Source organism: Ranitomeya imitator, chromosome 1 (genome assembly GCF_032444005.1).
Source record: "Ranitomeya imitator isolate aRanImi1 chromosome 1, aRanImi1.pri, whole genome shotgun sequence".
NCBI lineage: Eukaryota > Metazoa > Chordata > Amphibia > Anura > Dendrobatidae > Ranitomeya > Ranitomeya imitator.
Genome location: NC_091282.1, coordinates 211,021,250 through 211,045,290, shown reverse-complemented (window position 1 = coordinate 211,045,290; position 24,041 = coordinate 211,021,250).

The following is a 24,041-nucleotide window of genomic DNA, read 5'->3' as shown; positions in this document are numbered from 1 at the left end:
TTCAGTGATTGGATTGAGAGTAGAATAAATTATTACAACAACCTTTGTTTTTATTTCATTAAAATAATTTTTAATAATGTGTGTGTGTTTTTTTTAACCCTTTACTAGTATTGGATTAATAATGGATAGGTATCATAATTGACGCCTCTCCATTATTAATTTGGCTTAATGTCACCTTACAATAGCAAGGTGGCATTAACCCTTCATTACCCCATATCCCACCGCTACACGGGAATGGGAAGAGAACGGCCAAGTGCCAGAATAGGCGCATCTTCCAGATGTGCCTTTTCTGGGGTGGCTGGGGGCAGGTGTTTTTAGCCAGGGGGGGGGCAATAACCGTGGACCCTCTCCAGGCTATTAATATCTGCCCTCAGTCACTGGCTTTACTACTCTGGCGGAGAAAATTGTGCGGGAGCCCACGCCAATTTTTTCCGCCATTTAAACCTTTAATTTAATAGCTAGAACGGCCAAATATTGCATATACACACTACTAACATTAGTAGTGTGGAATGTGCAAAAAAATGGGGATATGACATGGTTTACTGTATGTAAACCATGTCACAAATCATGTCGGGTTTAGGAAGGAGAAAGCAAAAGCCGGTAATTGAATTACCGGCTTTAAAGATATATAGCGCTGTATGAAGTAATAATATATATACATATATGTGTCTCACTGACATATATATATATAAATATATATATCTATTCTATGTGTACACATTTATTCTACCTATTCTACTGTAAGCTGTCAGTGTGATTTTACTGTACACCGCACTGAATTACCGGCTTTTCTCTCTAACAGCGCTGCGTATTTCTCGCAAGTCACACTGCTGGTTCGTGTGTAATCCGTATTTTTGGGGCTTCCATAGACTTTCATTGACGTTTTATTTGCGCAATACGGTGACAAACGCAGCATGCTGCGATTTTCTACGGCCGTAGAAAGCCGTATAATACTGATCAGTAAAATACAGCAGATAGGATCAGGGGCATAGAGAATAATTGTGCCATATGTTATGCGAGTTTTACGGACGTAGTTTCTGCGCTCTTACGTCCATAAAACTCGCTAGTGTGAGGCCGGCCTAAGAGAACTTGTTCAAAAATGTATTGGTATTGCAAATGTTTGAGTATTGTTTGTTGCTGTATCAGCCTCCACAAACTTGTTAAAAAAATTATTGGTATAATATTGTTCATCCATAGAGTTTAACCCCTTCATGTGGGATTTTTCGTTTTTCCGTGTTTGTTTTTCACTCCCCTCCTTCCCAGAGCCATAACTTTTTTATTTTTTCGTAAATTTGGCCATCTGAGGGCTTATTTTTTGCGGGACAAGTTGTACTTTTGAACGACATCATTGGTTTTACCATGTCTTGTACTAGAAAACGGGAAAAAAATTCCAAGTGCGGTGAAATTGCAAAAAAAGTGCAATCCCACACTTGTTTTTTGCTTGGCTCTTTTGCTAGGTTCACTAAATGCTAAAACTGACCTGCCATTATGATTCTCCAGTTCACAGACACCTAACATGACTAGGTTATTTTTTACCTAAGTGGTGAAAAAAAATCCAAACTTTGCTAAAAAAAAAAAAATTGCGCCATTTTCCGATACTCGTAGCGTCTCCATTTTTCATGATCTGGGGTCATTTCAGGGCTTATATTTTGCGTGCTGACCTGGCATTTTTAATGATTCCAATTCAGTGCAGATACGTTCTTTTGATCGCCCGTTATTGCATTTTAATGCAATGTCGCGGCGACCAAAAAAACGTAATTCTGGCTTTTCGATTTTTTTCTCGTTACGCCGTTTAGCGATCAGGTTAATGCTTTTTTTATTGATAGATCGGGCGATTCTGAACATGGTGATACCAAATATGTGTAGATTTGATTTTTTTTTATTGATTTATTTTGATTGGGGGCGAAAGGGGGGTGATTTAAACTTTTATATTTTTTTTATTTTTTCACATTTTTAACTTTTTTTTTTTTTACTTTTGCCATGCTTCAATAGCTGTTCGCTGCTATGTAGTAGAAAATCAGGTGTGCTGTGAGCGCCGACCACAGGGTGGTGCTCACAGCTACCGGCGATCAGTAACCATAGAGGTCTCAAGGACCTCTATGGTTACAATGGAGAAGCATCGCCGACCCCCGATCATGTGACAGGGGTCGGCGATGACGTCATTTCCGGCCGCCCGGATGCGGTACTTAAATGCCGCTGTCTGCGTTTGACAGCGGCATTTAACTAGTTAATAGCGGTGGGTGAATCGCGATTTCACCCGCCGCTATTGCGGGCACATGTCAGCTGTTCAAAACAGCTGACATGTCCTGGCTTTGATGAGGGCTCAAAGCAGGGGAGCTGACATCGGACGTACTATACCGTCCGATGTCAGTAAGAGGTTAAAATATTTTGGGGGTAGATTCACACTTTAAATAGAGGAGGAAGTGGAGTAACTCGGTTAAAAAGAGTATTTTATAGTATAAATATATATAGCAAGTCATACAAAAAAATAAAGTGCATTAAAGACAGAACAAACCAGAAGTGCCAACTAACAGCAAAGACTAAATGATATGTCACTGGTACTGCAGTGGAAGAAGCCCTTTATCTGGACAATATTTAACAGCATGTAGGATCCATATAGCCAAGTTGTGATATGCATAATAGGCATAGCGTACCACAAATAAAGCAGAGCTGCTAGAGGCACTGAACCGGATGATAAATCCCCAATGCGAGTTTCATGTGTTATTCACCGTTTTCTCAAGGGGATGCAGTAATGGTGCAAGCAAGGACCTTTTTATTTAATTGGTGGCCAGTCAGGTAATGTTGTGAATTCTGTTATCACATGGGTCACCCATTCAGATGGAGACGTTTATTCTCAGTGAGGTAGGTCAAGCGTAGGACCTCGTATAAGAGAGATGCCTTAACGTGGCTACGAGGTACACATAAAATTGGACATTTTTGTGCGCTAAAAGCTCTCATTTTTCATATTTCTAGTGCAGTAATGCAGTTCAAATTTCGTTTTTTCAAGTTTGCATGTTTTGGCGCTGCAGTGTGCTGCCATATTTATTTAACAGGTAAAGATATGGACATACAAGGTCTGTCCTCTTGTGTGGATCATCTCACTGCAAGGGTACAAAACATTCCAGATTTTGTGGTTCAGAATCCGATGTTAGAGCCTAGAATTCCAATTCCTGATTTGTTTTCTGGGGATAAATCTAAGTTCCTGAATTTCAAAAATATTTGTAAAACGTTTCTAGCTTTGAAACCCCGCTCCTCTTGTGACCCCGTTCAACAAGTAAAAATCTTGCTGGCTTTGTGTCAGGGTCAGGAGGAAGTGGAGGTGTACTGTCAGAAGTTTAGAAAGTGGTTTGTGCTTACTCAGTGGAATGAGTGTGCCCTGGCGGCAATTTTCAGAAAGGGTCTTTCTGAAGCCCTTAAGGATGTCATGGTGGGATTTCCCACGCCTGCTGGTCTGAATGAGTCTATGTCCTTGGCCATTCAGATCGATCGGCGCTTACGTGAGCGCAAAGCTGTGCACCTTTTGGCGGTATTCTCTGAGCATAGGCCTGAGCCTATGCAATGTGATAGGACTTTAACCAGAGCTGAACGGCAAGAACACAGACGTCGGAATGGGCTGTGTTTTTACTGTGGTGAATCCACTCATGCTATCTCCGATTGTCCTAAGCGCACTAAGCGGTTCGCTAGGTCTGCCACCATTGGTACGGTACAGTCTAAATTTCTTTTGTCCGTTACTCTGATTTGCTCTCTGTCGTCCTATTCTGTTATGGCATTTGTGGATTCAGGCGCTGCCCTGAATTTGATGGACTTGGAGTTTGCCAGGCGCTGTGGTTTTTTCTTGGAGCCCTTGCAGTATCCTATTCCATTGAGAGGAATTGATGCTACGCCTTTGGCCAAGAATAAGCCTCAGTACTGGACTCAATTGACCATGTGCATGGCTCCTGCACATCAGGAGGATATTCGCTTTTTGGTGTTGCATAATCTGCATGATGTGGTCGTTTTGGGGTTGCCATGGCTACAGGTCCATAATCCAGTATTGGATTGGAAATCTATGTCTGTGTCTGGCTGGGGTTGTCAGGGGGTACATGGTGATGTTCCATTGCTGTCAATTTCCCCTTCCACTCCTTCTGAAGTCCCTGAGTTTTTGTCAGATTACCGGGATGTATTTGAAGAGCCCAAATCCGGTGCCTTACCTCCTCATAGGGATTGCGATTGTGCTAATAATTTGATTCCTGGTAGTAACTTTCCTAAGGGCCGACTGTTTAATTTATCTGTGCCAGAGCACGCCGCTATGCGGAGTTATATAAAGGAATCCTTGGAGAAAGGTTATATTCGCCCGTCGTCATCACCGTTGTGAGCAGGGTTCTTTTTTGTGGCCAAGAAGGATGGTTCTTTGAGACCTTGTATTGATTACCGCCTTCTTAATAAGATCACAGTCAAATTTCAGTACCCTTTGCCGCTGCTGTCTGATTTGTATGCTCGGATTAAGGGGGCTAGTTGGTTCACCAAGATAGATCTTCGAGGGGCGTATAATCTTTTGCGAATTAAACAGGGCGATGAATGGAAAACAGCATTTAATACGCCCGAGGGCCATTTTGAGTACCTGGTTATGCCATTCGGGCTTTCTAATGCTCCATCTGTGTTTCAGTCCTTTATGCATGACATCTTCCGAGAGTACCTGGATAGATTCATGATTGTATATTTGGATGATATTTTGGTCTTTTCGGATGATTGGGAGTCTCATGTGAAGCAGGTCAGAATGGTGTTCCAGGTCCTTCGTGCAAATTCCTTGTTTGTGAAGGGGTCGAAATGTCTCTTTGGGGTTCAGAAGGTTTCATTTTTGGGTTTCATTTTTTCCCCGTCTACTATCGAGATGGACCCTGTTAAAGTTCAGGCCATTTATGATTGGACTCAGCCGACATCTGTGAAGAGCCTGCAGAAGTTCCTGGGCTTTGCTAATTTTTACCGTCGCTTCATCGCTAATTTTTCTAGTGTTGCTAAACCGTTGACTGATTTGACCATGCAAGGTGCTGATGTGGTCAATTGGTCCTCTGCGGCTGTAGAGGCTTTTCAGGAGTTGAAGCGTCGTTTTTCTTCTGCCCCTGTGTTGTGCCAGCCAGATGTTTCGCTCCCGTTTCAGGTCGAGGTTGATGCTTCTGAGATTGGAGCAGGGGCTGTTTTGTCGCAAAGAAGTTCTGATGGCTCTGTGATGAAACCATGTGCCTTCTTTTCTAGAAAATTCTCGCCTGCTGAGCGCAATTATGATGTTGGCAATCGAGAGTTGTTGGCCATGAAGTGGGCATTCGAGGAGTGGCGACATTGGCTTGAAGGAGCCAAGCATCGCGTGGTGGTCTTGACGGATCACAAGAATTTGACTTATCTCGAGTCTGCCAAACGGTTGAATCCTAGACAGGCTCGATGGTCGCTGTTTTTCTCCCGTTTTGATTTTGTGGTTTCGTACCTTCCGGGCTCTAAGAATGTGAAGGCTGATGCCCTGTCAAGGAGTTTTGTGCCTGACTCTCCGGGTGTTCCTGAGCCAGCGGGTATTCTCAAAGAGGGGGTAATTTTGTCTGCCATCTCCCCTGATTTGCGGCACGTGCTGCAGAAGTTTCAGGCTGATAGACCTGACCGTTGCCCAGCGGAGAAACTGTTTGTCCCTGATAGGTGGACTAGTAGAGTTATCTCTGAGGTTCATTGTTCAGTGTTGGAATCTTTGGTACCAGAGATTTTGTGGCTAGATCCTTTTGGTGGCCTTCTTTGTCACGGGATGTGCGTTCTTTTGTGCAGTCCTGTGGGACTTGTGCTCGGGCTAAGCCCTGCTGTTCTCATGCCAGTGGGTTGCTTTTGCCCTTGCCTGTCCCGAAGAGGCCCTGGACGCATATTTCCATGGATTTTATTTCAGATCTCCCTGTCTCTCAAAGGATGTCGGTCATTTGGGTGGTTTGTGATCGCTTCTCTAAGATGGTCCATTTGGTACCCTTGTCTAAATTGCCTTGCTCCTCTGATTTGGTGCCATTGTTTTTCCAGCATGTGGTTCGTTTGCATGGCATTCCAGAGAACATCGTCTCGGACAGAGGTTCCCAGTTTGTTTCGAGGTTTTGGCGGTCCTTTTGTGCTAAGATGGGCATTGATTTGTCTTTTTCTTCGGCTTTTCATCCTCAGACAAATGGCCAAACCGAGCGAACTAATCAGACTTTGGAAACATATCTGAGATGCTTTGTTTCTGCTGATCAGGATGATTGGGTGTCCTTCTTGCCTTTGGCTGAGTTCGCCCTTAATAATCGGGCCAGCTCGGCTACTTTGGTTTCGCTTTTTTTCTGTAATTCTGGTTTCCATCCTCGTTTCTCTTCAGGGCAGGTTGAGCCTTCGGACTGTCCTGGTGTGGATACGGTGGTGGACAGGTTGCAGCAGATTTGGACTCATGTGGTGGACAATTTGACATTGTCCCAGGAGAAGGCTCAACGTTTCGCTAACCGCCGGCACTGTGTTGGTCCCCGACTTCGTGTTGGGGATTTGGTTTGGTTGTCATCTCGTCATGTTCCTATGAAGGTTTCCTCTCCTAAGTTTAAGCCTCATTTCTTTGGTACGTATAAGATTTCTGAAGTTCTCAATCCTGTGTCATTTTGTTTGGCCCTTCCAGCTTCTTTTGCCATCCATAATGTGTTCCATAGGTCGTTATTGCGGACATACGTGGCACCTATGGTTCCCTCCGTTGATCCTCCTGCCCCCATGTTGGTCGAGGGGGAGTTGGAGTATGTGGTGGAGAAGATTTTGGATTCTCGTATTTCCAGACGGAAACTCCAGTACCTGGTCAAGTGGAAGGGTTATGGTCAGGAAGATAATTCCTGGGTTTTTGCCTCTGATGTTCATGCTGCCGATCTAGTTCGTGCCTTTCATTTGGCTCGTCCTGATCGGCCTGGGGGCTCTGGTGAGGGTTCGGTGACCCCTCCTCAATGGGGGGGTACTGTTGTGAATTCTGTTATCGAACTCCCTCCTGTGGTCATGAATGGTACTTCGGCGAGTTCTGTCCATGGACTCCCTCTGGTGGCTGTGAGTTTAGCTGCTGCTTCTGAGGTTCCTTCCACAGGTGACGTAGTTTATTCTTTGGCTGGCTGTTCTATTTACCTCCACTCAGATCGTTACTCCATGCCAGTTGTCAATGTTCTTGTACTGTTTCAGTTCGCTGTTGGATCTTTCTGGTGACCTGTCTACTCCAGCAGAAGCTAAGTCCCTGCTAGTTAATTATTTGTTCATTGTTTCCTTTTCCAGTTGGCTTTCATGATTTCGCCTTGCTAGCTGGAAGCTCTGGGATGCAGAGTGGCACCTCCGCACCGTGAGTCGGTGCGGAGGTCTTTTTGCACACTCTGCGTGGTCTTTTGTAGTTTTTTGTGCTGACCGCAAAGATACCTTTCCTATCCTCAGTCTGTATAGTAAGTCGGGCCTCCCTTTGCTGAAACCTGTTTCATTTCTGTGTTTGTGACTTTCATCTTAACTCACAGTCAATATATGTGGGGGGCTGCCTTTTCCTTTGGGGAATTTCTCTGAGGCAAGGTAGGCTTTATTTTCTATCTTTAAGGCTAGTTAGCTCTTAGGCTGTGAAGAGGCGTCTAGGTCTAGTTAGGTACGCTCCACGGCTATTTCTAGTTGTGTGATAGGATTAGGGGTTGCAGTCAGCAGAGCTCCCACTTCCCAGAGCTTGTCCTGTGTGAGTTTAACCATCAGGTCGTTCCGGGTGCTCCTAACCACCAGGTCCATAACAGGTAATCAGTTAGATGGTCCCTAAGGACCAATAGAATGGCTTCACTGGTGAATACATGATGCAGTCCGGCAAACAGGGCCACGGTCATCAAGCATCACTGCATATGCGCAGGGGGGACGTGGGAGCCGAGATCCCAGGGGCATGCACATGAGGCATAAAGATGCCAGATCACGTGCAGGACAAGGCTGCAGTACGGCGTGCACGTGCACTGCCATATTAGACTGTAAGTGTGGTCACCTTAGAGAGACTAAATTGTCTATAGATCAAATATATCCCCCACACTGATGAGAGAAAGACATTCAACAATTACATAATAAGTAGTCATGGTGAAACAGTAAACGTAACCACACGAGTGAAAGCTGTAGTAAGTCTATTCCAATCGCAACTCAGGGGAAGCTCGATGGTGGCACCACAGGACGTCTTGTCTGTAAATAGTGATAACATAAATTAAGACACGAGTGAGAAATAATAAAAACATAAAAACAATTAAAAATCAGGAATAGGTAAGGGGGTATGACAGGAAGGGAAATGAGGGGAAGCAGGAGTGAATAAAAAATAATATTCTATAAAAAAAGAAGAAAAATTAAGGGTATCATTTTGGCCATTAGGTGTCATGGTGTCAAGTCTCACAATTTTATTGTTGCCCTCTCTGATCCCCATATAATAATAATAATAATCTTTATTTTTATATAGCGCTAAAATATTCTGCAGCGCTTTACACTTTGCACACATTATCATCACTGTCGCCAATGGGGCTCACAATCTAAATTCCCTATCAGTATGTCTTTATGTAAGCCCCTAACCATAAGTGATCTTGCATCACAAATATGATAAGCCTTGAAATGGCGGGAGATTGTTTTTAGGCCAGAGGGGTCAGTCACTGTCTTGGCTGCTAAATATCCCAAACATGCTCCCGCACACGGAGCTCCTTAGATGTCAGTCCAGCATATATCAAAGAGCAAGCACAAATGGCATAGTATATTACATTGGTAGTGCTACATGATATATGTTGCCTGATCTAGAGCCATCTCTAGTGTCAAATGTGGAGCAGCGCAGTACATTTGCACAGGCAAGACAGTGGTCCCTTTGGTATAAAACTAAAGTGGATTCCCTAGAACAAAATGGATTGGTACGAGCCAGAACTGTTGTGAATTCTGTGGCTGAATTCACTCCTGTGGTCACAAGTGGTACTGCAGCTTCTGAGCTTCCTCCCTCAGGTGTTCTGGTGAGCTCGTTAACTGCTTCATTACTTAACTCCGCCTGATGCTGCTATCCTTGCTCCTTGTCAATGTTTCAGTGTTGGATCTGAGCTTCTCCTGATTGTTCCTGTGACCTGCTGCTCTGTATAGCTAAGTGCTTTTTGCCTTTTTGTTGCTTTTTTTCTGTCCAGCTTGTCTTTTGTTTTGCTGGAAGCTCTGAGACGCAAAGGGTGTACCGCCGTGCCGTTAGTTCGGCACGGTGGGTTTTTTTTGCCCCCTTTGCGTGGTTTTGCTTTAGGGTTTTTTGTAGACTGCAAAGTTCGCTTTACTGTCCTCGCTCTGTCCTAGAATATCGGGCCCCACTTTGCTGAATCTATTTCATCCCTACGTTTTGTCTTTTCATCTTACTCACAGTCATTATATGTGGGGGGCTGCCTTTTCCTTTGGGGAATTTCTCTGGGGCAAGTCAGGCCTATTTTTCTATCTTCAGGCTAGCTAGTTTCTTAGGCTGTGCCGAGTTGCCTAGGTAGTTGTTAGGCGCAATCCACAGCCGCTTTTAGTTGTGTTTAGGATAGGATCAGGTGTGCAGTCTACAGAGTTTCCACGTCTCAGAGCTCGTTCTTGTATTTTTGGGTATTTGTCAGATCACTGTGTGCGCTCTGATCGCTAAGCACACTGTGTTTCTGGATTGCCTTCATAACACCTGTCATTAGCAAACATAACAGTACAAGGAGCCAAACTAATGATTCTCAATAGAGGGAAAGAAAAAGTTCTGACATCATTTTTTTTTTTTTCTGCTCTGTGTTCACTTTTTTTTTTTCCCCTAGACATTTGGGTGATTCTGGACACAGGTGTGGACATGGATATTCAGGGTCTGTGCTCTTCAATGGATAATCTCGTTATAAATGTACAAAAAATTCAAGATACTATTGATCAGAAATCTATGTTAGAACCAAGAATTCCTATTCCTGATTTGTTTTTTGGAGATAGAACCAAATTTCTAAGTTTCAAAAATAATTGTAAGCTATTTCTGGCCTTGAAACCTCATTCTTCTGGTAATCCTATTCAACAGGTTTTGATTATTATTTCTTTTTTGCGCGGCGACCTTCAAGACTGGGCATTTTCTCTTGCGCCAGGAGACCCTGCATTGAGTAGTGTCGATGCGTTTTTCCTGGCGCTCGGATTGCTGTACGATGAGCCTAATTCAGTGGATCAGGCTGAGAAAAATTTGCTGGCTTTGTGCCAGGGTCAGGATGATATAGAAGTATATTGTCAGAAATTTAGGAAATGGTCAGTACTCACTCAGTGGAATGAATCTGCGCTGGCAGCTTTGTTCAGAAAGGGTCTCTCTGAGGCTCTTAAGGATGTCATGGTGGGATTTCCTATGCCTGCTGGTTTGAATGAGTCTTTGTCTTTGGCCATTCAGATCGGTCGACGCTTGCGCGAGCGTAAATCTGTGCACCATTTGGCGGTACTGCCTGAGGTTAAACCTGAGCCTATGCAGTGCGATAGGACTATGACTAGAGTTGAACGGCAGGAATACAGACGTCTGAATGGTCTGTGTTTCTACTGTGGTGATTCCACTCATGCTATTTCTGATTGTCCTAAGCGCACTAAGCAGTCCGCTAGGTCTGCCGTCATTGGTACTGTACAGTCCAAATTCCTTCTGTCCATTACCTTGATATGCTCTTTGTCGTCGTTTTCTGTCATGGCGTTTGTGGATTCGGGCGCTGCCCTGAATCTGATGGATTTGGATTATGCTAAACGTTGTGGGTTTTTCTTGGAGCCTTTGCGGTGTCCTATTCCATTGAGAGGAATTGATGCTACACCTTTGGCCAAGAATAAACCTCAATACTGGGCCCAGCTGACCATGTGCATGGCTCCTGCACATCAGGAAGTTATTCACTTTCTGGTGTTGCATAATCTGCATGATGTGGTCGTGTTGGGGTTGCCATGGCTACAAACCCATAATCCAGTATTGGATTGGAATTCCATGTCGGTATCCAGCTGGGGTTGTCAGGGGGTACATGGTGATGTTCCATTTTTGTCGATTTCGTCATCCACCCCTTCTGAGGTCCCAGAGTTCTTGTCTGATTATCAGGATGTATTTGAAGAGCCCAAGTCCGATGCTCTACCTCCGCATAGGGATTGTGATTGTGCTATCAATTTGATTCCTGGTAGTAAATTCCCTAAAGGTCGATTATTTAATTTATCCGTGCCCGAACACGCCGCTATGCGCAGTTATGTGAAGGAATCCCTGGAGAAGGGACATATTCGCCCATCGTCATCACCACTGGGAGCAGGGTTCTTCTTTGTAGCCAAGAAGGATGGTTCGCTGAGACCGTGTATTGATTACCGCCTTCTTAATAAGATCACTGTTAAATTTCAGTATCCCTTGCCATTGTTATCTGACTTGTTTGCTCGGATTAAGGGGGCTAGTTGGTTCACTAAGATAGATCTTCGTGGTGCGTATAATCTGGTGAGAATCAGGCAAGGAGATGAATGGAAAACTGCATTCAATACGCCCGAGGGTCATTTTGAGTATCTAGTGATGCCGTTCGGACTTGCCAATGCTCCATCTGTGTTTCAGTCTTTTATGCATGACATCTTCCGTGAGTATCTGGATAAATTCCTGATTGTTTACTTGGATGACATTTTGATCTTCTCAGATGATTGGGAGTCTCATGTGAAGCAGGTCAGAATGGTTTTTCAGGTCCTGCGTGCTAACTCTTTGTTTGTGAAGGGATCAAAGTGTCTCTTCGGTGTGCAGAAAGTTTCATTTTTGGGGTTCATCTTTACCCCTTCTACTATCGAGATGGATCCAATTAAGGTCCAAGCCATCCAGGATTGGATTCAGCCGACATCTCTGAAAAGTCTGCAAAAGTTCCTGGGCTTTGCTAATTTTTATCGTCGCTTCATCTGTAATTTTTCTAGCATTGCCAAACCATTGACCGATTTGACCAAGAAGGGTGCTGATTTGGTTAATTGGTCTTCTGCTGCTGTGGAAGCTTTTCAGGAGTTGAAGCGTCGTTTTTGTTCTGCCCCTGTGTTGTGTCAGCCAGATGTTTCTCTTCCGTTCCAGGTCGAGGTTGATGCTTCTGAGATTGGAGCAGGGGCGGTTTTGTCACAGAGAGGTTCTGATTGCTCAGTGATGAAACCATGTGCTTTCTTTTCCAGGAAGTTTTCGCCCGCTGAGCGTAATTATGATGTGGGCAATCGAGAGTTGCTGGCCATGAAGTGGGCATTCGAGGAGTGGCGTCATTGGCTTGAAGGAGCTAAGCATCGCGTGGTGGTATTGACTGATCATAAGAACTTGACTTATCTCGAGTCTGCCAAGCGCTTGAATCCTAGACAGGCCCGTTGGTCGTTATTTGTTGCCCGCTTCGACTTTGTGATTTCGTACCTTCCGGGCTCTAAAAATGTGAAGGCGGATGCTCTGTCTAGGAGTTTTGTGCCCGACTCTCCGGGTTTATCTGAGCCAGCGGGTATCCTCAAGGAAGGAGTCATTGTGTCTGCCATCTCCCCTGATTTGCGGCGGGTGCTGCAAAAATTTCAGGCGAATAAACCTGATCGTTGTCCAGCAGAGAAACTGTTCGTCCCTGATAGGTGGACTAATAAACTTATCTCTGAACTTCATTGTTCGGTGTTGGCTGGTCATCCTGGAATCTTTGGTACCAGAGAGTTAGTGGCTAGATCCTTCTGGTGGCCATCTCTGTCACGGGATGTACGTACTTTTGTGCAGTCCTGTGGGATTTGTGCTAGGGCTAAGCCCTGCTGTTCTCGTGCCAGTGGGTTGCTTTTGCCCTTGCCGGTCCCAAAGAGGCCTTGGACACATATTTCGATGGATTTCATTTCTGACCTTCCCGTTTCTCAAAAGATGTCAGTCATTTGGGTGGTCTGTGATCGCTTTTCTAAAATGGTCCATCTGGTGCCCTTGGCTAAATTGCCTTCCTCCTCTGATTTGGTACCTTTGTTCTTTCAGCATGTGGTTCGGTTGCATGGCATTCCTGAGAATATTGTTTCTGACAGAGGTTCCCAGTTTGTTTCAAGGTTTTGGCGAGCCTTTTGTGGTAGGATGGGCATTGACCTATCCTTTTCCTCGGCTTTCCATCCTCAGACTAATGGCCAGACCGAACGAACCAATCAGACCTTGGAAACATATCTGAGATGTTTTGTTTCTGCAGACCAGGATGATTGGGTGTCCTTTTTGCCGTTGGCTGAGTTCGCCCTTAATAATCGGGCCAGCTCGGCTACCTTGGTTTCTCCATTTTTTTTGCAATTCTGGGTTCCATCCTCGTTTCTCTTCAGGACAGGTTGAGTCTTCGGACTGTCCTGGTGTGGATTCTGTGGTGGATAGGTTGCAGCAGATCTGGACTCAGGTAGTGGACAATTTGATCTTGTCCCAGGAGAAAGCTCAACTTTTCGCTAATCGCAGACGCCGTGTGGGTCCCCGACTTCGTGTTGGGGATCTGGTTTGGTTATCTTCTCGTCATATTCTTATGAAGGTTTCCTCTCCTAAATTTAAACCTCGTTTTATTGGTCCGTATAGGATTTCTGAGGTTCTCAATCCTGTGTCTTTTCGTTTGACCCTCCCAGACTCCTTTTCCATACATAATGTATTCCATAGGTCGTTGTTGCGGAGATACGTGGCACCTATGGTTCCATCTGTTGAGCCTCCTGCCCCGGTTTTGGTGGAGGGGGAATTGGAGTATATTGTGGAGAAGATTTTGGATTCTCGTGTTTCTAGACGGAAACTCCAGTATCTGGTTAAATGGAAGGGTTATGCTCAGGAAGATAATTCCTGGGTTTTTGCCTCTGATGTTCATGCTTCCGATCTTGTTCGTGCCTTTCATGCGGCTCATCCTGGTCGGCCTGGGGGCTCTGGTGAGGGTTCGGTGACCCCTCCTCAAGGGGGGGGTACTGTTGTGAATTCTGTGGCTGAATTCACTCCTGTGGTCACAAGTGGTACTGCAGCTTCTGAGCTTCCTCCCTCAGGTGTTCTGGTGAGCTCGTTAACTGCTTCATTACTTAACTCCGCCTGATGCTGCTATCCTTGCTCCTTGTCAATGTTTCAGTGTTGGATCTGAGCTTCTCCTGATTGTTCCTGTGACCTGCTGCTCTGTATAGCTAAGTGCTTTTTGCCTTTTTGTTGCTTTTTTTCTGTCCAGCTTGTCTTTTGTTTTGCTGGAAGCTCTGAGACGCAAAGGGTGTACCGCCGTGCCGTTAGTTCGGCACGGTGGGTTTTTTTTGCCCCCTTTGCGTGGTTTTGCTTTAGGGTTTTTTGTAGACTGCAAAGTTCGCTTTACTGTCCTCGCTCTGTCCTAGAATATCGGGCCCCACTTTGCTGAATCTATTTCATCCCTACGTTTTGTCTTTTCATCTTACTCACAGTCATTATATGTGGGGGGCTGCCTTTTCCTTTGGGGAATTTCTCTGGGGCAAGTCAGGCCTATTTTTCTATCTTCAGGCTAGCTAGTTTCTTAGGCTGTGCCGAGTTGCCTAGGTAGTTGTTAGGCGCAATCCACAGCCGCTTTTAGTTGTGTTTAGGATAGGATCAGGTGTGCAGTCTACAGAGTTTCCACGTCTCAGAGCTCGTTCTTGTATTTTTGGGTATTTGTCAGATCACTGTGTGCGCTCTGATCGCTAAGCACACTGTGTTTCTGGATTGCCTTCATAACACCTGTCATTAGCAAACATAACACAGAACATAATGGCTTTGACCAATAAGTCACTTAAACTTTCAGATTTCTTATATGTCATGGAAGGGAAGTCACCTAGGAGCGGTCCCAGGGAGAGTTCTGTCTTTAATACAGCCCAATGCTTGGCTTAAATATCCCTCATGCTGGTCCACTCATTATTATAGGCAGAAACAAACCTAATCTTATCCTCTATTACTCTGCCGTTATTTTTGCTAGTGGAGTACAAAAGGCTATTGCATGGTGTCTTCCTTCCCCTGTCGTAACCGGGTCTGATACATCTGTGGCTACAACCACACAGTTGAAAGCATTTTTTGAAATCCGAAGCCTGTGTCTCGAATCTATCTTCAAGGGAGCATATCCATCTCATCCATAGGAACCATCTAACTGGGACAGCCCTTATGGTGGAAGGATTCTGAGCAGTATCTGCAGGTTTTAAGCATTAACTGATGTCATTTTCCTGTAGACATCCATCTGGATACAAGAGTAATCATCGATCTCCAGAGAGATGTCCAGGAAATAGATTTTTTATAGTTATAAGTAAGTCTTATATTGTGTAAATTCTTATTAAGTTGGTTCATAAAACCTCAAGCTGCTGCACCATCCCACCCCACAAAATAATAAAATACTGTCAATATATCTTAGCTAGCACAGCATATGGTTGGTGGCCTCTGCACCCACCTCACCAAAAAGGAATCTTTCCCATGAACCAAGGAAGGATTAGCGTATGAGGGTGCACAGGCTGAACCCATGGCTGTGCCGTGCCTCTGAATATAAAATTAATCTTTGAAGACAAAAAAGTTGTGGGTAAGGATGAAATGCAGCAGCTCAAGAATAAGCTCACACAAAGGGCCCTCTAGGTTTGAGGTCCACAAGAAGAGGCGGATCATTTCCAAACTGTGGCTGTGATTAATGGAGGTATACAAAGTCTCGATCTCAGTGGTGATGAGCAGTATATTCTTATCCACAAAGACGTCATCAACCTGAGAGATGACGTCCATCGTGTCACGAACATAGGATGGTAATGTCTCAACTTGGGACTTGAGGTAGACATCAATGAACCTGCAAATAGGGTCGCAGAGCCCCTCATTCCCTGAGAAGATTGGATGCCCCGGAGGCTTGATGGCATTTTTGTGGATTTTGGGCAAAAGATAGAATGTGGGAATCTTGGGGGACCTGACCATTAACCCCTCCAACACCTTTTTGATAATAATTTAATTCTCACAAGCCTTGATTGGGATCTGCTGGAGTTGAGATGAGAAGAAGGTCACTGGATTATATGTCAATTTAGTATAAGTATCTAGATCTTTCAATTGATGGAGCTCCTCTCTTTCATATTTATCACATGGCCAGATGATGTTGTCCCCTCACTTGCTTGCCGGTTTGAAAATGACATCCTGTTAGGATTACAATTGTTTGATGGCAATAGATTGCTGAGATGTAAGGTTGTCAAATCTACATCTCCAGGACAGGAAACCTCATTGATCAGGGCTTGATAGATGTTGGAAACCTACCTTGGTGTGATGAAGATTGTTCACCAAGTAGATTTTGTATTGCTTCCCTCTCAATTTCACTCAATGGTTCTTGCATAGATTGATTTTAATGGTGTAGTTTTCTCAAAATGAGTTTGAGGGAGAATAGGTGCAGATTAGTGATGAGTGAGTATAATCGTTGCTTGGATGGCCTCTGAATATTTGTGACTGCTCAGAGATTTCATTTTTGCTGAGGCAGCTGCATGATTTGTGGCTGCTAGACAGCTTGAATACATAAGGGAATTCCCTGGCAACCAGGCAACCCCTACATGTATTCAAGCTGGCTAGCATCCGTAAATCATGCAGCTGGAGTCGACAAAAAGTAAATCTCCGAGCACTCACACATACTCAGAGACCACCCGAGCATGCTCTGGAATACCCGAGCCACGAGTAAACTCACTCATCACTAGTGCAGATCCTTCAGGGCTGCAAAATAATTAAAGGAGTTAGTGGGAGAAAAGGTCAAACCCATCCCCAATACTTCCACTTGTTCATCCAAAAACCTATGAGTGGACAAGTTTAGTACCTTGCAGATTGAGTTTGTTTCTGTCATTTTTTTTTTCTCAGATTTGAGACAAAACCTGAAGCAAAACCTGATGACAGGAAAGTGAATAGCATGACAGTTGGGTATATGTGAATCCCCATGAATTTCTCTACCAACCCTTTCCAATCCTCTTTATCCCATTCATAAAATCCGCTCAACTAATTTATCTAAAATAAAGACTTACCACATTGTTATTTGGATAAATTGGCCACAGCAGCCATTTTTATTAACATATAACAAAACAATTTATTTATTAAACATTAATCACGGGGAGGGCAGTCCTCGAAGCCCCAAACTGTAATAAACTTGGCCTCCAGACCATAAACTTGGCCTCCATATCCATAAATCTTGGCCTCCAGGTTGCGTTTTGCCTCTAGCCGCTATGCTCCAGCTCAGAGATGCCCATAGACAAACCCAGCCAATATCCTTCACAATTACCCCTGTATCCCATTTATCACTTCCATGTGATCTTTTTGGTCCATTCCAATTTTATCCACCCAAGGGGGAGTCCAGGACCTTTGATATCCTCCCCCTCCGATCCACCATTTCTATCAACACCAACCTCGAGGACCTCCCCCCATGCCGTGCTGCCGCAACAAAAACATACCATCCTATTTCAACCAATACGATGACAGTATCCCACCCCACATCCCTCTTTGATTCCCTGAATTCACCTATAATCACCCCGAAGTACCCAAAAAAAAGGGAGGGTGCGTGGGAGCTTGTTTTCAGTAAGATGGGGGACCTAATATGGTTGCCCCAACGAGATAACTGTTGCTCCTTATACTGCCCATCTTTACTCCACCTCCTCTCCCTCTTACCCCTAGCCTAGCTTCATTTCCCATTTCAAAGTTGTTAACCCTTCACTGCCCACCTATATTTTCTTTTCCATGCTCCCTCATGTAGTCTCACTTAACCCTGTCATGGCGTCTTCCCTTTGATGGCCTGCGGCCCAGTACGGCCTTACTTGAGAGTTGGGTATACGTGAATCCCCATGAATTTCTCTACCAAACCTTTCCAATCCTCTTTATCTCATTCATAAAATCCGCCCAACTAATTTATCTAAAATAAAGACTTACCACATTGTTATTTGGATAAATTGGCCACAGCAGCCATTTTTATTAACATATAACAAAACAATTTATTTATTAAACATTAATCACGGCCCCAAACTGTAATAAACTTGGCCTCCAGACCATAAACTTGGCCTCCATATCCGTAAATCTTGGCCTACAGGTCACGTCTTGCCTCTAGCCGCTACGCTCCAGCTCAGAGACGCCCATAGACAAACCCGGCCAATATCCTTCACAATTACCCCCGGATCCCATTTATCACTTCCATGTGATCATTTTGGTCCATTCCAATTTTATACACCCAAGGGGTAGTCCAGGACCTTTGAGTTCCCCCCTCCCATACACCATTTATATCACCACCAACCTCGAGGACCTCCCCCCCACGCCACCTGCATAAATGTTCTGACCCCTCAAACATTTATGTCATGCCAAACCAACAGACCTTTTGCAATGCCTTCTTGTAGTGCCAGACACCACATATCAAAACCAATAGCATTTAAATGGACCCCATCCTTCCTTCAAAATTCCCCTTGTCCAGACTCTAGATCCCTATGCCATACCACAATTGCCCCATTCCTCACCATGAAACGTGAAACCGCTCTGTTTAACTTGATCCTTGCCTTATTTACCCCATGCACAGATCTCGCCCCATGTCATACCTTCCTGGGAATGATGTCAGACCATACAACTAACAAACGTGGAAACATTGACCAAATCCTCAACATATCAAATTTGATATCTCAGATTAGGTCCCTGCACGGAGGTTTACCAAAATCATTGCCCCCCAGGTGAACCACCAACAAGTCTGGCACCCTATCCAACCGAACAAATCTGTGAAACTCTGGTAGCAATTGCTTCCACATCAATCCCCGTTTACCGATCCACCTCAGGATTCCAAGTGATCGTTGCACTCCTAGTTGTTTCCCTTCCGGTCGCACGTCGGCCCTCATTGCCGCCCAAAAGACAAATGAATGACCCATAATCCATATGAGTATTTGTTTTGGCTCTGAAAATAGAAAAGAAACATCATAACCGTATAACTATAAAGGAAAACCACAATCAACTTAATGAAAACCATTACAACAAAGACCGGCGGATGTAAGAACGGAATCTCACTGACTCCCAGTGACCAATCCTCTGAACCATTTCATCTCCTAAACCCCTCCTGGCAGCCTCCGTTGCCGCCCCAATCCGAAATGAATGCCCACTAAAATTCTTTGTCGAAATGCCCCCCTTTTCCAAACACCGTCTAAATATTGTTAAAAATAGAAAACGCGATAGAAATGACCCATCCTTATGCACCAACAATGGGTAATCCCCCGGACCTGAACCAGACAGGAACTCTCTCAAACATTTTACAGGGCATACTGGAGAGCCGCTCATCTCAAAAAGAACCACTCGACAACCTCTTCCTTCAGTATCCATTTTAGAATAACACAAGAATATCACTAACCTATCCCCAAACATGTCCACATCTTGCCTTAGTAGACCTCCCTTCCTATGCCTGGAAGGACTAACTAATTCGCCTAGCCGAAAAGCACCATAAAAGGCTAAAGAAAAAGCTAATCTAAACAGAATTACCTCCCCTTGATCCGTACAAACATCCTCCAACTGTTTTTCCAAATTCAATAAAACTTCATATGATACCGGATGCCTACCGTCTGATAACTTCCAGCCTTTACGACAGCCTTTTACCACCTGCCGAACCCAAAATGATTTTGTCAAATCCGTCAACCCCTGAAATTAAAACCAAACGCCAAACCTGATAATAAATTATTGATTTTTGCCACTGACCATCCTGTCTCCCAGTTATGACCGATAAATAAAAGCAACTTGCTTTCGTCCTCTAAATCAGAACCCAACTATAACCTCTTTACCAAGCACCCCAAGCCCTAATGTAGTGCGACCAAGTTCCAGATAACAACGATCTAGCCAACAAATCTCTCACTGCCCCAACTGAAGATTCCATAGTTCCTCTGGGCAAACCTTCCTTGTGGGTTCAGCTTGCGGTGCCAACTCGCGAACACGATCCCACTGTGAAGAAGAGCTTCAAGAATGTGGTAATGTTTCAATGTCCCAAGTTCCTCCGTGACCCACAAATTAAAATTCAAACCAGCCCAAACCAAGTGCTGTAAAACTCATAGCAGTGATCGATCTAACGATGACAACGAATTTATAGCTGACACGGCCCCAACTGACCCGCAACTGAAACAAATCTTCTTGTCCCGAACATTGCCTCCCCTTGTCTACATTTCCTAATCCACATCATTGCCGAGTCAAAAGATGTATATAAAACAGAACACAATTGGGGGTCGATCCCATTATTTACCGAAGAGCCCTTTGGAAATGAGAGGTGATGAATCAACCTGAATTAGTTAAGCTCCTTTTTTGGCACAACCCCCAATGGCAACACTCTCAGATTATCCACAGGGGCTGTGCCAAAGGGGCCAGCCATTCTACCTAAGGCCACTTCTTTATGTAATTATTCGTGTCCACCCCTGGAAATTCTCTGGCTGATTTCAAATTCTTGGTTGATAACCTCACCTCCATGTCGACAAAAGGGATCTTAAAGGGACACTGTCACCTGAATTTGGAGGGAACAATCTTCAGCCATGGAGGCGGGGTTTTTGGGTATTTGATTCACCCTTTCCTTACCCGCTGGCTGCATGCTGGCTGCAATATTGGATTGAAGTTCATTCTCTGTCCTCCATAGGACACGCCTGTGCAAGGCAAGATTGCCTTGTGCAGGCATGTACTACGGTGGCAGGTCTTGGAAGGGCAAAAGTTCTGTAGCCACTTCCTGTGCTGCAACTATATAAACTGCGCATGACCGCACGGCCATGCGCTAGTATTGTCTTGTAAATATGTGTGTGTGTTGTGAGTGAAAGTCGCTCTTTAAATAACCCTCCCTATTGAATGTCTGTTCGCGGAAGGTGTATGTTTGCTAATCTAGCGCCCGACTTATCCAACAGCATGAAACACACATTGCAGCGTCCTCTTGCTGTGTCCGCCTGTACGGCGCCGTGCGCTTGCCTTGCGCTTTCCATACCTAAGCCAGTGTGGTTGGTGGCGTCCGTCAGTGCGGCATTGCTCGCACTCCTGTGCATTCATATATTTATATTTAGTTACCTTACACACCCAGTTGCGGTGTAGTGCCAGCGAGGGTCTAATCGGACTTCAATCCCAGTTGGGGTTAAGTACGCTGACCACTCGCTCGCGCTTTAGGTGCGGTACCGCGATCCTGTGATGCAACAGGATTGCTCCCTTCACGCTGGGTGAGGTTGAACCCACGTGTATATACTTTAGTGTACCGCCATATTGCCTGTATTTACTAGCAGCAGGTTTTCACCTGCACGAAAAAGAACCCTGCCCCAGCAGGTGACACTGACTTCCTGATGAATCCTCTTGCCAGATTCTCTTGTATGTACTGAGATATTGCCTCCGTTTCCGGGAGAGATAATGGATAGACTCGACCCTGGGGAGGCTCAGCACCAGGCAAGAGATCAATAGGACAGTCATTGGGGCGATGGGGCGGAAGAGTCTCCGCTGCCTTTATGGAGAACACGTCTGCATAAGACCAATATTGCTTGGGGAGAGAGGAGAGATCTGCGGGTACCTCTGTAGTAGTAACCTGAACGCACTCTCGATGACACCTGTTCCCACAAGATTCACCCCATCCCAGAATTCTGCCTGAGGACCACTCGATGTGAGGAGAGTGGTACCGTAACCAAGGTATCCCCAAGAGAACCTCATCAATTCCCTCAGGAATGACGAGTAGAGATATAATCTCCTGATGAGATGGTGACATGGACAGAGTGAAAGGGATGGTTTGATGTGTAATCTGTGTGGGCAGTGTCGACCCATTCACCACTCGTACCGTTACTGGTTGAGATAGCATGACCAGAGGAATTGCGTGACGTTGGGCGAAGGCTGAAGACATAAAATTGCCCTCCGCCCCAGAATCCACGCAGAGTTCTACCGAGTGAGAGGATGAGCCCAATGTTATTGTCCCCTTAAAGGACAATTTGGAGGCAAACGTCGCCGTGTCTAGTGCACCTCCACCAACTACCACTAGACGCTGACGTTTCCTCGACCGCTGGAGACATCTGGAGGCAAGATGTCCAGACTGTTGGCAAAGATGACAAATCTGGAGTGCACGAGCGGTTCGGGACTTAGATCCTGCTCGAGACTCTACCACAGGCTCATGGGGCTCAGGAGCCTGGTCTGGAGATTCCAAAGGTTTGGCGAAGGTGGGAGCCAGCCGAAACCTCTGCCTACACTGGGCTCGCGCTAACCTCCGCTCGTGAAAACGGAGATCAATTCGAGTGGATAGAGTTATTAATTCCTCCAGTGTGGCGGGAATCTCCCTAGTGGCCAGGGCGTCCTTAACGTGGTCAGCCAGCCCCCTCCAAAATATTGGAATGAGGGCTCTATCCGACCACTCCAGCTCAGGTGCAAAGGTGGACGGCAAAATGACTGACCAAGGACGAGCCCTGAGTCAATGCCAACAATTGGAGCGCCATATCATGGGTGACACGAGGTCCCAAAAAGACCTGTTTCAGAGTGCTCAGAAACAACGGAGCACTCTGCACCACAAGATCGCTACGCTCCCATAGCGGCGTAGCCCACTGCAACGCTCTGTCCGACAGAAGAGACACTATAAATCCCACCTTAGCCCGCTCTGTAGGGAAACGAGAGGCCAGAAGCTCGAGATGGATAGAGCACTGACTCACGAAACCCCTACAAGACTTACTGTCACCAGAGAATTTCTCTGGAAGCGGGAGGCGAGTTAGAGTCGGGACAGGAGCGGCAGTGGACAAGGTGGCTGCAGCAACACTAGCAGCCTGTACAGCGACAGCAGTGACATCCACAGCTGAGGTTGAACGCTCAAGAGCCGCCAACCTTCCCTCCAGCTGCTGGATGTACCGCTGTGAACGCTGATCGTCCATCATTTACTAGCCAGACCCTGGCGCTAGTATTATGTTAGGACTGGCGGAACGCACCAAGAAAGGTGATATAGATGCGTTCGCAGTCCGGGGTCCACCGTGCAGGTGAAAACCTGCTGCTAGTAAATACAGGCAATATGGCGGTACACTAAAGTATATACACGTGGGTTCAACCTCACCCAGTGTGAAGGGAGCAATCCTGTTGCGTCACAGGATCGCGGTACCGCACCTAAAGCGCGAGCGAGTGGTCAGCGTACTTAACCCCAACTGGGATTGAAGTCCGATTAGACCCTCGCTGGCACTACACCGCAACTGGGTGTGTAAGGTAACTAAATATAAATATATGAATGCACAGGAGTGCGAGCAATGCCGCACTGACGGACGCCACCAACCACACTGGCTTGGGTATGGAAAGCGCAAGGCAAGCGCACGGCGCCGTACAGGCGGACACAGCAAGAGGACGCTGCAATGTGTGTTTCGTGCTGTTGGATAAGTCGGGCGCTAGATTAGCAAACATACACCTTCCGCGAACAGACATTCAATAGGGAGGGTTATTTAAAGAGCGACTTTCACTCACAACACACACACATATTTACAAGACAATACTAGCGCATGGCCGTGCGGTCATGCGCAGTTTATATAGTTGCAGCACAGGAAGTGGCTACAGAACTTTTGCCCTTCCAAGACCTGCCAAAAGGACCAATGGGATGTGCTGCAGCACCTGAGCATGTGACCCTCGATCTCCAACAGGAGAACTTGCCCTGGGCATGCTCAGTGCGTGCAAACAAGGACTTAGATCCAGAAACGTCCACTCGCCGCTGCCCAGCACTGGCCTTAATGGCAGAAGCAGGAAAAGCAGCAGCAACTCTTCGCACAGAGTCAGACTGAGCGAGACGCTGGGATCGACGTCCCTGCTGAGCAGACTCCACTGCGGCTGGAGGAGAATGGGAGACCGCAGCGGAGATGGATCGAGATTCCCCCTGTGCAGCAGAGGAAACTCGACTCCTAACATACTCCTCCCCATAGTCTAGCTTCATTTCCCAATTCAAACTTGGTAACCTTTCCCTGCCCAACTATATTTTCTTTTCCATGCTCCCTCATGTAGTCTCACTTAACCCTGTCATGGCGTCCTCCCTTTGATGGCCTGCGGCCCAGTACGGCCTTACTAACCTAAAGTGTCATGCACATGTTAAGTATTTTTGACTTGCAGATTTGATGCAGAAAATCATCTGCAGCATGTCATGTCTCTGTACATTTTTGCCCAGCGTTTCTCATGATTTGTGGAAATTAAAAAA